At 36.2% G+C, this 14,192-nt stretch overlaps 1 protein-coding gene across 3 annotated transcripts in view; it reads right to left on the bottom strand.

Annotated features, from left to right (window-relative positions):
- The window catches only part of LOC145691052 (uncharacterized), a 163,371-nt gene that overhangs the window by 41,358 nt on the left and 107,821 nt on the right, over window positions 1-14,192 (bottom strand). The window contains exon 1 of one of the 3 annotated variants that reach the window (XM_081766686.1): window positions 2,472-2,542. The exons of the other annotated variants lie outside the window; for them this stretch is intronic. The gene's annotated coding sequence lies outside the window, so the exon portion shown is untranslated. Of the gene's footprint in view, window positions 1-2,471; window positions 2,543-14,192 lie in introns of those variants that run through there. 3 annotated transcript variants of the gene reach the window in all.

The raw sequence follows: 14,192 nt of genomic DNA, 5'->3' as shown, positions 1-14,192 counted from the left end.
TTAACTAAACCAAATATTAAAAGAATTCGTGAACTTGTAATTCAACTGGTAATTATTTTTCGGTCCAACAAAAGGACAGGCCTGCACCAACTAGGCATAAGCTTAGGAAAGTATAAACACAGACTGCATTCTTGGAAATGTCTCTGTCACGTATTTCCACTCTTACCGTTTATGAGCAAAAGCAGAGTGGTTGTTAAAGTTCCATCTGCAGATGCATACCCGAACTGCTGCGAGGTTATACCAGATTCACACTGCCTGCCTGAGTCATAGATCCTTTGCTCTATTTGGTGATCACTTAGCAGAAGTTCGTTTGTCTGTTTTACATTGTGTGCAGCTTTAGTATACGGATCCATACACAAGTGCTTAAAAATATACGTCTTTATCTTTGCATTCACTTTCTATACTTTGAGGAATCACTTTTCAGGTGCGCACTTGTATTCTCGGCTCCAGATTTACTTTAAGATCCCTTCTGCGAAGAAAACAACTCTCCCGCTCCAGATGGTCAGTATAAAGTCCGAATATTATCTTAACAAAACGTAGCCGAGCGAAAGTGGCTTCAACCCCGCAGAGCTCGTTCTTTCCTATCTTTGTTACAGTTTACAGAAAATCCAAATGACCGCTAGAAAGCAATAGCATAGTTGAGCAAGCGAAGAGGTTAGAATCCTCCCTGGGCTCAGTTCTTTCTTCCTTTTATCGCAATTTAAATGAAGTTTTACTTCTCCTAATAAAATGAAGTACAAATTTTCAGTAACTTTTGGTTTGAATTGGAAAGAAATCAATAATTGTGCGGGTCAGCTTGACTTCAGGATGGCTTTCCATGAAAAATTCAAACTTTTCGAAATTGGTGTGGGTACAAATTCTAATTTGGTGGTACAAATTTGTACAAAGTGGGTACAAATTTTTGTTCAGAATTTCATTAGAATTTGAAATTTGTTTGGGCCAACTTCACGGCCACTCAAACAGTCTATACACCGTGCTTTATGGATGCTTGAATGTAAAAGAATCTGTAAAGTATTACACTTAATTTTCATTTTTTTTTTAAATGTAGAAATCCGTGTCGGACGTTAAACCACAAACTACTTCGATAGCTTATAAACTATTCTAATACAACATTATAACTACAGTATTATAACTACTTCACACAGTACATCGTGCAGGTTTACTTTCGGTGCACCACTCGAAATAATTGTTCAAAAACTAGAATTCTTTCACTAATTTTTCGTATTGTTTCCTGGACGATTTACACTGGACGAAATGAAAACTAAAAAAGCATATTTAAATTTCATGGTGGCAATCATAAACAATTTTTGGAAAGTTTCAACTCTTTTACGATTAGCGTATTAATACGGGCTTCAGATATATGTATAAAAAGTGCACCACAAGAAACATAAAACAACCTGTACTAGGTGGCAACTAAAACACGAATCCTATCTTACCAAGCCAGAGCAGAGTAAATCTGAAGGGCCGGAGCGTATCAAAGGGGTGCGTCCCAAGGAAGCAGGCGCGTCAACGACGGTTCGTATATAATTAAGCAAGGGTTTTAAAAACGAGAGGGGTTTGGCAATGATACGAGTTTCAGTACCACTTCTTTTAAATACAATCATCTCTCACATGCACTTACCTATTTTACCCGTAGAGAAGCACTTACTGGGATTTTACAATAATAACCTTAACTTATAAAATACAGGTATATTAATTTGTATTTAGTTGTATCGCTTGCAGTAATTTACTGTATTCTTTATAAATGTGTATTTTCATGCTAAGAATTGAACTTTACCTGTAAAATGTGGTGCGGCAAAGTAAAAAAATAAATAAAATAAAAAACAAGTACACATACATCTGTTATAACCTTTGGCAGAATACGTAGATACAACTTTTCGCTGTCAGTTTTGAATTTCCACGTAAATACACATATCAAATATCATGAACATCTAATTTCAATTATTTCCACACTACTCTATTAAAATATTATTAAAATTTCTTATGTAAATTTTACAAATATATTAATCTGTATAGCACATCCTAAGTTTATATTATAGGCCTATATTATTATTATGGACGAATGAGATGAATCTTTAGAGGTGATTGCAAGATGCCAAAAAACGTAGGTCGTTGTAAATATAGATAATATGCGTGAAAAACAGGCGAAGTAACGGTAAAAATTAATGAACTGACATTAAAGGGTATGACCCAACTCTGCATCTCTTTAATAACTCTCCACATTGCATTGTATATTATTATTATTATTATTATTATTATTATTATTATTATTATTATTATTATTGAAGTCCATATGATCACGCAAACTGATTTTAGCAAGAGCTTACTAAGAATTTATTCCAATAATTTCTAGTGAATCCCTTGAATTTAATTTATACTAGGTTGGATATTGTCATGTGGCCCTGCGAAAGATATTCGAGAACAAAGAGAAGAGCCGTTAGAAGTACAAAATCTTTGCTTGAAATACTAACCTGATTTATAAATTCATATTTTTAATTTTCATAAGCAAATGAGACGACTCGGAAGATACGGCAAGTGGATGGCAGTGATGCCAGTTTTTTAACAGCGAACTTCCCGTCTGAGGGAATGAAATTTCCCGATTAGACGCAAAATTTCCCTGGAACTAAAATAAGGCCGCCCTTCACTGCTTCCGAATATTATTGCGAATGCGAATTCATTTGCCTCTACTAGTTCCGAAGTATTTCGAATGCGAATCAAGTTGCAATGTCTCTTTCAAAGCTTCAATTTGAAATATTTTTGCTTGAAAATTCGTACCTTAAAGTTTTGAGAGCACGAAGAAGACGATTGTGGATAAATGACATATTTTTATCAAGAAATGAGGAGGGAGAATTTAACTTATTGCCTCACCTAGAGCAACAACAAGAGAAGTTTTTCGAATATTTTAGAATGACACCTGCAACATTCTATTACATACTTTACAAAGTCTCACCTGCACTTGAAAAACATTCCAATTTTCGAGAGTGCCTTTCTGCGAAGAATCGATTGGCTTTGACATTAAGGTAAGAAGCGATTATATTTTTCTTGTATCTATTATTATACCATCAGTTTTGTTTGTTAAATGAATATATAATTTATTTAGATCTTCTAGATATATATTCAAATTCATATATGGAAACATACAATTTAAATCAAATTATGTAGTTGTTACAAATTTCAGCAATTTTTAGATGTTCATAAATTGCCAACTACACACTATTCATTCCCTCGATTTGTAAGTATACATGAACATATGATGTAATCAGAGGGAAGTCACATCGAAAAAAAATAGTTTTATTGTTCGAACCAGATGGAAGAAAACTTACCTAATATAGTTATTCGTATACAGTTAGTACGGCAAACTATCTTATTTCCTTTTGTTTGAATCGATAAAGCTTTAATTTTTGTCGATATGACTTTCCTCAGGTAAGAACTCTGAATATAATATAATATAATATAATATAATATAATATAATATAATATAATATAATATAATGTAATATAGTAATATATGCAAGGGGTCCATATCAATTTATACAATTATTATATTGGCTACTTTGTACTTTTGAAACCATTTCCTCCTGGAATTTAATTCACCTTAAAAAATGCATACAAATTTATCAGCAACATAAGATGAAGTAGTAGACAATAGAATAACAATGTAATTTTTTCACTTTTTTCTGAAATTTATATTTAAATAAAAAGAAACATGGTAATTAGGTATAATTCCGAGTGATGATATTTGATGTTTTTGGATTCTGAAACCACTAGCGCAAAGTTACATAATATGTTGAACCTGTCTCATCAGTTTGATACAACAGTCCTTCTGATGTATGAGATAACTCGCTTGGCGAAGCAGATGTAGAACGTGATGGCGATATTGAAGAAACTGTTTCCTCCAATTGTTGTTCATCAATAAAAACTTGTTGAAGTTTAGAGCGTACGGCGAGCTTCCTATGTGTTGGGACTGATTTTAAAAATGAGTGTAAACTCATTAAAAACTGGTAATCACTGTCATTGTGCATAGCATTATTTTCGAGATACATCATCTTTTTTTCTTCCAACGCTAATAGTTTTTCACTGAAGTCAGATGACCGTTTTTTAGAAACTGGCTTCTTAAAGCGCTTGGTCCCACAGGCTACATCTGTATTTTCATGGGATGGTCCCAGTAACAGTAATTCATCTGGAACAGTCTCATCTGTTTTGGCAATTGCCTGTTGTACCTCCGAAGGCGGCGGTAACGATTCTACATGTTCCAAAGGAATATTCCCTGAGGAAACTCTTGGTATCATTGTTTCAGAGAGAAACATTAAAGATTTAAAATGAGGCCAGGATGATGCCGATTGTGAACTACCTGCGTCTCCCGAACGATCTGACCTCTCTCTTTAATTCCTTCCTAAATGTGTCCCGTAATCCTCTCCATCTGGCTCTCAACTTCCCCTCTGAAAATATTAAACATGTAATATTTAGTATTTTTAGTCTCTCAAATAATGAAGCATAACACACTGTTAAATTTATAAACTTTGTTTAATCTCTATTATGTATCCGGAAAGAAGAATAAAAACCAGTGACGGCACCAGCTTTACTTTCCTGGGGAAAAAGGGACGGGCAGAGACTTTTTTGGGGGGGCACTTGTTTCTTTCTATACCGAAAATATTTGTACATTACTTCAGCTTCATGATAATATAACATGTCTTGGGGGAGGGGCAGAGACTTTTTTTGTGGGGGCACTTGTTTCTTTCTATACCGAAAATATTTGTACATTACTTCAGCTACATGATAATATAACATGTCTTGGGGGAGGGGCAGTCGGGGAGTCTTGCTTTCCCTCTAGCGTCGTCACTGGTAAAGAAAACCAGTCTATTAAATATATCTTTGCACGTCTGGCTGGACATAAGTGCCACGTAAGATTTTTTTAAAAACATAAGGTAAAAATCATGGGTCAGTCCTGTTCACATATTATATATTAATTTTGTATGCTGCACCGCAGGGACATTTGAAACATTGATCTTGGGCTACAAAAACATTTATATCTATACTGGTACTTAAATTTGGGATTCCATACCTTTCAATACGCGTACAGATATGAATTGAGTATCATACAGCAAGCACGGGTATGGCGAACCAGCTGCCGAACGTTCAGCGAAAATTTTGCTCGTCCACTAGACATCGAACTCGGGACCATGCGTACAGGCTTGTTCACTAACTATTCAGTACAGTAAGGGTTCTCCAACATTTTTTTTTAAAAAAAGTAGTTTTAGATTTAATAATCACTGTTTGGGAATGGCTTTTTTTAGTTTTACGTCCCACACTTATCCCCTTTAAGCTAAAGGAGATGGATGAATAATGAAAGGGAAAGAACTGATGGAATAACAATGTGAGAGGATACAGGAGAATCTTAAGAAATCCCCAACAATGTTGTCTTCAGAAACTCACATGGTCTGGAATCGAATTAGGAACCCCAGGGGTTAGCGCTCTATAGCATAGATTAAATAATGTAATTAATCTATGTCTATAGCAACCACCACATCTTTTTAAGAACTCAACAACTCGAATCTGGACACAATAAAATATTATTTACATTATGAAACTTTGCTCCATTATTGAAAGAAGTGCCAAAATGATTAGAAAAGTGCAACAGAACATTTAAGTTCACTGCTTTAATTATTGTGCGTATATCACCTCTGCGGGTGTCGTACTTACGTCATAATTCAACGAAGGAACGTGAGCACAGACAAAACAAAATACAAGTACACAGTCAATATGATGTCACCATACCATTCATGCTAGTAGAATTTGCTGACGGAGCTAATGGAATTCTTTCTCTCCCTCTCTCCCCTTCTTTAAAAGGCAATCCAGGAAGGTGGTTAAAGCGCTGTTTCTGGCTCGCAGTTTCCTGTCTGAATATTTAATTTTTAAACATGATATCGTGTAGAAATTTCCTTGCGTTATTTCGATTTCCTTCACCATTTCCTCTGCTCGCAAATTATAGAATATTCATATGTATGAGTACCATGTACCGGTAATAATAGAGCTCCTTCGTGGCTAAGTGATTAGCGCACACGCCTTTGACGTGGGAGACCCGTGTTCGATTCCCGGCGGGAGCTCATGTGGTTTAAATTCCACGTTAATCAGTTGGTCCACGTCTCATATAGCATCGCTGTTGAAAGGGACGCTAAACTAAAATCAATCAATCAACCCATAATAATAGAAGCGTTAGCTAAAAAGGAGGGACTTGGAGACATTCCCACCATATTTTAGAAATTAAATTGTATCAGTATTTTAAGACCTGAAAAATAATATGTAACCATGTATGAGCGATTAAAAATATTTAAAAATAAACCAAAAGTAGTGAACAGGCCGTGACACAGAAGTTAGTCGAGCCTGCAAGTGTATCCCTTATTTAATGTAAACTTATACCAACTGATGGCATTATAAACATATCCTGCTTTTTTTTGTTACGTGAAGGATATATCCACAACGTTAGTTATCACATTAAAAGGAAAATAAGGGGATACGCTGATTTACTGGTAAAGTGATCAACAATGGGGCTAGGAGTCCCTAGTTCGATTCCCAGACCATGTGAGTTGGTGGTGAAGATCATGTCTGTTGGTTTTCTCGGGGTCTTCCAAATTCCTCACATATTCTCATTCCGTCAATTCCTTTCATAATAATTAACTAATCTCTGTCTCATTTAGCCTGCAGGACATAAAGTGGGACGTAAAACTTAGCAAATATTTAATTTCTTTTTAAGTAAACATATTTTAATGTAGTAAAAAGTATTCTATATATCCTTATTCCCTCTTTCTTTTCATTTCAGGTACTTGGCTACTGGGATGTCGTTTCGTGCATTGTCATTTTCTGTTCGAGTTTCCAATACCACAGTACGGAGAATTGTTCATGAAACATGTAAAGTTATTTATAATTACTTCGAAAAGGATCATTTGCCATTCCCATCTATAGCTTATTTGGAAGAGGTGTCGAACAATTTCTTTAAAAAAAATGGAACTTTTCTAATTGTTACGGTTCCATTGATGGGAAACTCACCTGCTTGTAATGTTCATCAAATTCTGGCAGCATGTATTACAATTATAAGCGTTTCTATTCCATTGTCCTTCAAGCCGTAGCTGACGCTTATTTTACAGATTTTTATTTATCGATGTTGGCCATTGTGGAAAAGAAAGCGATGGTGGAATATTTTGTAATTCCAGTCTTTACCACTTGTTAGAAACTGGTGCTTTTGGTATTAAGAGGGAAAAAGAGCTATCCGGACCAAATACTACATTGCCGTATTTCTTTTTGGGGATGAAGCCTACCCTCTGAAAACTTACTTGATGAAACCTTACCCAGACAGAAATTTACAACGTGAGCAAAGAATTTACAATTATCGTTTGTCACCTGCAAGACGTGTTATCGAGTGTGCCTTCGGCATCATGACAAGCAAATGGAGAATCTTAACAAAGGCAATTGAAACAAAACCAGAACATGCATATGATATAATGAAATGTGTTTGTGTACTTCATAATATTATAATTCATAAAGAAGGTGTTCACCCTGCTACTCTTCTTCATGTGCAAGACGCAGTATCAAGACAAGTCCCTAGACCAGAGCAGTCTCGAGTTCGACAGGCTTCAATTGGCCAAAACAGAGGCACCATTGCAGCATACAACATTCCAGAAGCACTTACAATTTACTTCAATAATCAGGGAAGGATACCACAGCAAATGAGTGTTGAATAAATTCGAAGTTCGGTATAAGATCATAACATACAAACTAAATCTGTAACTGTTACAATTATAGTGTTCAGGGTGGATATAACGGGGGCCGAATGGGTGCTTGCCTCTTCCAGATATTCAATGCTTTGATTTGTTTTTAATTTTTCTACAAAACGACGTACCTTGTTTGTAACCAATTAGTACATATTAAATATTGAAACGAATGGGAATTTTAGTCTCAACATTAAATAAAAATAAGGACTGTTGTCAAGGAGTATCGTACTTTTTCACAACTGTAAAAAGGAATTATAGTTAATATAGAAAGGTAGAAACATTTTTTTAAGAATCAGCATCCCTCCGGACAGGCATAAACACAGAAATTTATTTCGGAAGGGGTCCAAATTCAGTAAGAGAACAAATTGTATATAAATGTGTAAAATTAGGCAAAATTTCAAGAAAAGTCGGGATTTCGAGGGATGCGAACCCCAGGGTCCACTCCCTGCGTAGTCCTATATCCCTTCCTCTGGTGATAATCTTAATTACTACTGACTTCCAGCAAAAGAATAGGGGTTATACATAGGGGGAAAACAATATACCAAAATACTTCGAGTCATTGAACTTTACGTTTCACATGCTCTAGAAGGCACTTACTCCAGTGTGTAAAATTCGCACCATACTTGAGTCTTCAATAAATATGAAACTGTATGAGAGTGTGTTTTAAGATGTTCTTCGGGGTCTAAATAATAAAAATATCTATTAACTTCCATTCTAGTACTCTTTTTGATTCTTAAGAAAATACAATTTACATAAAATAAATTAAATTCATTTGTGTGCAAAGTAGAGTGAACGTCGCTCCCGTTATTATTATGCTTCAGTGGTAACCGCTACTATTTTCACTTTAAAATAAATTAACTAAATAAAATTACAGATTACATAATCAACACAGGGGCGGATCCAGAACGGACTTCTGGCGGGGATGGGCGGTAAGTTGTAATACTACTACTTAGAGCTATTTTTAAGAGCTCCAAACTATGGGGTGGGTTTTATTAATATATAAAATAAGAAAGTTCCCTCTTCTGGGGGAAGGGGGATCCGCCGCTGAATTAACCTAATTTCTAAGAAACTTTTCTCCATAAGTAAAAGAAACCCGTTCAAACATATTTGTCAATAATTACATGTATTCGTAAAATCATCATTTGAGGAACAAAAAGGAAATATAAATTGAATAAAAACTTTGCAGTTCGTGTATGAATTAAATCTTTATATTTAAAAGACAAAACAAAGAAAAATATACATACCTTTCACTCCAAGTTCCTTGCTTACATCTGCCCATAATTTGTTAATGATGTGTCTTTCACTGAAAAAAAACAGGTTGGATTGCACCTACAATAAAAATATAGTTGAAAATTGGATTGTAATAAGAACAAGAATAAAGTTGTGCAAATCATATATATATATATATATATATATATATATATATATATATATATATATATATATATATATATATATATATATATATATTGTAACTACTATATGAATTTTGCATTGTAACCATAATCAGAACAAGATAGTTGTGAAAAACATAAAATATAGTTAATTATTTTATGGCTATACAAACAATAAGTATTGCTCTTGTAACATTAAAGTGCTTACAATACTTAGTATTGTGAAATGAATCATATATTTATAGTCATGCGTACGATATGCGCATAGTCGCAGAAACGATAGGGCGCTTGCGCGAAATTTCAAAACAATCCGTGATCATGTCGTGGAAAAGTGTTCTTACACGAATGGGATTCGATACTTTAATTGCTAGATTTGAAGGTGAGTATGAATGTACCCTATGTTTATTTATGTAAAGAATATAGTATTATTGCTAGGATAATGCGGTAGGATTTCTCTGTAATTGTGATTTGAGCTTGCTAAAACTGCCCAGCAATTGGCCTATTACAGTGAAACCTGTAAACTTGACCACCCCTCTGAGTTGGCCACCTGCTTATCTTGGTCTAGTTCGTCTTGAATCTGCATTTTCCCATAAGACATTCGTTACTTACTACTCTATAAGTTGGCCACCCGTCTATTTTGGAAGTTGGCCACACTGAAGCAATGTTTACCCTGTGATTATAATGATAAATTTACCTGGGTATCTTGGCCACGAAAAGTACAGTTGTGTTATTTTTCATAACTCTTTCGAATTCCCATATGAGAGGCAGATGTTCTCTATTTGTGACTGGACACAAAGAAGCATAGATTCGCACGATTTGTTCTTGGAGGTCAATGACCAGAACACTACCCTCATAAAAGGGTGGTGAAGGAAGATGTGAATAAGAAAAAGTAAGTACAGGAATTCAGGAATTGGTTGTACGTAATTGCTTACCCTGTCTGTTATGGTAAAACCATTAGCTATATCCGCTGGTTTATCAGTGGGAAGCTTTAGTAATTCCGGAAAATTCTCAAGGTTAAAGCTCAATTGTCATTTATTGGCACCTGAATGCATGTCAAAAGGTAGTGGAGATTTTGAGGTATGAATTCCCTCAAGATTTTCTCAAAACATCTTTTGCTCCGAGGGAAACACTTCTAGCTCATTAACAGCCAAAAAGAATAAAGCAAATATGTCTACAATGAACCACCATTCGTAACAACTGAAAAGAAGTCATATAAATTGCATGCATTTCTCAATTTATAACTTAGCTTTTCTCGTTTTCAATCTCAATCACTCAGTGTGCTATAATATCAATTTCAATAAACTGCGTATTTTACACTTCTATTTCATGGTTGTTTGTGTTATTGTGTTTTCAATCCGAATAATCCAATGTACCAGACTAGCTTTCAAGAAGAGAAAGGTATGCATATATATTAAACATACTATCAAGAGCGCCGATCCTGGGGGAACCGAGGGGGCCCGGGCCCCCCAAAGCTCATGTGGTCCCTAGCTTATATATGAGTATATAACATTTGGTATAATTTGAGTGCAATTTGTCTTCAAATCTTCATATATATATATATATATATATATATATATATATATATATATATATATATATATATATATCCCCACGGCATTGTCGAGGCTCTATATTTGTATTTTACATTTAAAGTTGTAACCGGGTGTTTCTGAGTGCTGTATTCGGTAGCCCGATCATCACCCTTGTTCTTCGCGCGCACAGTCATTCGAAGAACTGAAAACGTACTCTATACACAAACAGTTTATGGTTGTGAACTCGGAAAGCCTGGTACTTCTGCTTGTCAAGGTCAAAAAGTGGGGAAAAAAAGGATGTGTAGAATGTAAAGAGGGTGCAACAGTGACTGATGCTTGTAAGGGAACATATTCATTTGTAGTTCGTGCACATTCCGCCTTTAGCGCTACTGTGGCACAACGTATATTGTAACTGTATAACTCTTGTACACCGCTAGTAGGTCTATTGGCGTTAGTGACGACCGAAACTATGTTGTTAGCTCTGACTGCGATAAGGCACTGCCGTGCTGCTTTTGCTTTTCTTTTTTCCCCTTTTTCATTTGTGAGACGCAAACATGTTGTTTTTGCTTGTGGCACGCGCTGAACGGGTTCCTGCGAGCGAAGTATTTAAGAAGTTGACTACATATTCTTGTTTACGTTAGTTTTAAATTGGTCAACTGTTGAAAAATATACGAAAATAAAGCTGTACTTGTTAAGGTATATTAGTCGACGACGTAGCTACTGACATTGTTGATTACAGATTTTCTCGAGGAAGAATTTAATTACAGTAGAGGTGAAAAGGAGACGTCCATTTAGACAGCCCCCCCCTTATCAGGCTCAATCGGAAATGGTCTCAATCGTTTGTACACAAATGTGCAGGCGAAAATTTAGTTTCTACACAATTAGAGGCGCCGCCAGAACGAAAAAAAATTGGGGTCTGCCCAAATGGTAGCCTCCCCACCATGTCCAATTCAATCACAAATTGTCGCAATCGTTTCCATATCGTTTGTACAGAAATGGGAATTCGAAATTTTCCTTTGCACACAATTACGGGCGCCGCCAGAACGAAAACAAAGTGGGGTCTGTCTAAATGGTAGCCCCCACCATGTCCAATTCAATCACAAATTGTCGCAATCGTTTCTACATCGCTTGAACAGAAATGTGGAAGCCAAATTTTCGTTTGTACACAATTAGGGGCGCCCCAGAACGAAAGCAAGTGGGGGCTGTCTAAGTGGCAGTCCCCCACTTTGTACAATTGAATCAGAAATTGTCGCAATCGTCCGTACATCGTTTGTACAGAAATCTGCAAGCAAAAGTTTCGTTTTTAGAAAATTAGGGGCGTCGCCAGAACGAAAAAAAGTGGGGGACTGCCTAAATGTTAGCCCCTCACCATGTCCAATTCACTCACAAATATCGCAATCGTTTCTACAGCTTTTGTACACAAATATGCAGGCAAAATTTTTCTTTGTACACAATTAGGGACGCCACCAGAACGAAAATAAACGGGTGGCTCTCTAAATGGTAGCCCCCACCAACATGTCCAATTCAATCACAAATTTTCGCAATCGTTCCTACATCGTTTGTACAGAAATGTGCAGGCGAAATTTTTGTTTGTACACAATTAGGGGCGCCGCCAGAACGAAGTCAAAGTGAGTCTGTCTAAATGGTATCCCCTCCACCATGTCCAATTTAATCACAAATTGTCGCAATCGTTTCTACATCGTTTGTACAGAAATGTGCTGGCGAAATTTTTGTTTGTACATAATTAGGGACGTCGCCAGAACGAAAACAATGTGGGGGCTGTCCTAGTGATACCCCCCACCATGTCCAATTCAAGCACTAATCGTCGCAATCGTTTGTACATCATTTGTACAGAAACGTGCAGGCGAAATGTTCGTTTGTACACAATTAGGGGCGCCGCCAGAATGAAAACAAAGTGGGGTGTGTCTAAATGGTAGCCCCCACATTTCCAATTTAATCACAAATTGTCGCAATTGTTTCTACATCATTTGTACAGAAATGTGCAGGCGAAATTTTCGTTTGTACACAATTAGGGGCGCCGCCAGAACGAAAACAATGTGAGGGCTGTCTAAATGGTATGCCCCCATTTGCAATTCAATCACAAATTGTCACAATCGTTTCTATATCGTTTGTACAGAAATGTGCAGGCTAAATTTTTGTTTATACATAATTAAGGGCGCCGCCAGAACGAAAACAAAGTGGGGGCTGTTTAAGTGATAGCCCGCCCAGCATGTACAATTCAATCACAAATTGTCGCAATCGTTTCTACATCGCTTGTACAGAATTGTGCATGCGAATTTTTCGTTTGTGCATAATTAGGGGCGCCGCCAGGGCGAAAACAAAGTGGGGGCTGTCTAAATGGTAGCCCCCACCATGTGCAATTGAACCACAAATTGTCGCAATCGTTTGAATATAGTTATACAGAAATGTGCAGGCGAGATTTTCGTTTGTACACAATTAGGGGCACCGCCAGAACGAAAACAAAGTGGGGGGTGTCAAAATGGTAGAACTCCCACCATGTTAAATTCAACCACAAACTGTCGCACTTGTTTGTACGCCTTTGTACATAAATGTGCAGCTGAAATTTTCGTTTGCACATAAATGTGGCCCCGCCAAAACGATAACAAACTGTGGGCTCTCTAATTGATAGCCCTCCCACCATGTCGAATTCAACCACAAACTGTCGCACTTGTTTGTTACGGTTTTGTACAGAAATTTGCAGGCGAAATTTTCGTTTGTACACAATTGTGGGCGTGCCAAAACGATAACAAAGTATAGGCTGCCTAATTGGGTAGCACCTCCCTATGTCCGATTCAAAAGGAAATTATCTAAATTGTTTGTACATCGTTTGAGCAGCAATGCGCAGGCGAATTATTTTTCTACGCTATCAGGTGCGTGGACAGAACGAAAAAAAGGGGAGTTGTCTAAGTGCTCGCCCCACCATGTTCGATTGAACCACAAATTGTCGCGATCGTTTATACATCGTTTGTGCAGAAATGTGGAGGTAAAATTTTCGTTTGTTTTAAATAATATACGGATGTGAGTATTTTTAATATCTGCGATCAACGTTAACCGGTTTGAATAACGGTTGCTGAGTTTGAAAATGGTACCTATTACACTAGTCGAAAAAAAATTCTTTTTCTCTGGCACACGGAAGAAAATACCTGATTCTAATAGAACTTTTCACGTAGAATTCGAATCTGTAATCAGTTTTTCTCCATCACCCTTAGTTTTCTCGTGACAGAGGTGTTTTCAGAAAATTTTCCCTCAAATTTATTTTCTTTTTCTTTTTTCTTTTTTTAAAACCATTTTCATATTTGTAGCTTGGGACTTTAGGTATATAAACGCACAAACTATATTGTATGTTAGCTTGATTTATACTTAGTAAGCCCTCTAAGTTTCATAAGAATAGCATTATTCTATCTAGAGAAATAAACATATTTATATAAAAAATATGCTATGTGTACTGTTCATTTTACAATATTCATTAGTGCAGATAA

Source organism: Thermobia domestica, chromosome 7 (assembly GCF_964235325.1).
Source record: "Thermobia domestica chromosome 7, izTheDome1.hap1.1, whole genome shotgun sequence".
Lineage (NCBI taxonomy): Eukaryota > Metazoa > Arthropoda > Insecta > Zygentoma > Lepismatidae > Thermobia > Thermobia domestica.
Note: the sequence above shows the minus strand (reverse complement) of the source record. Positions and strands in the feature narration are given on the sequence as shown.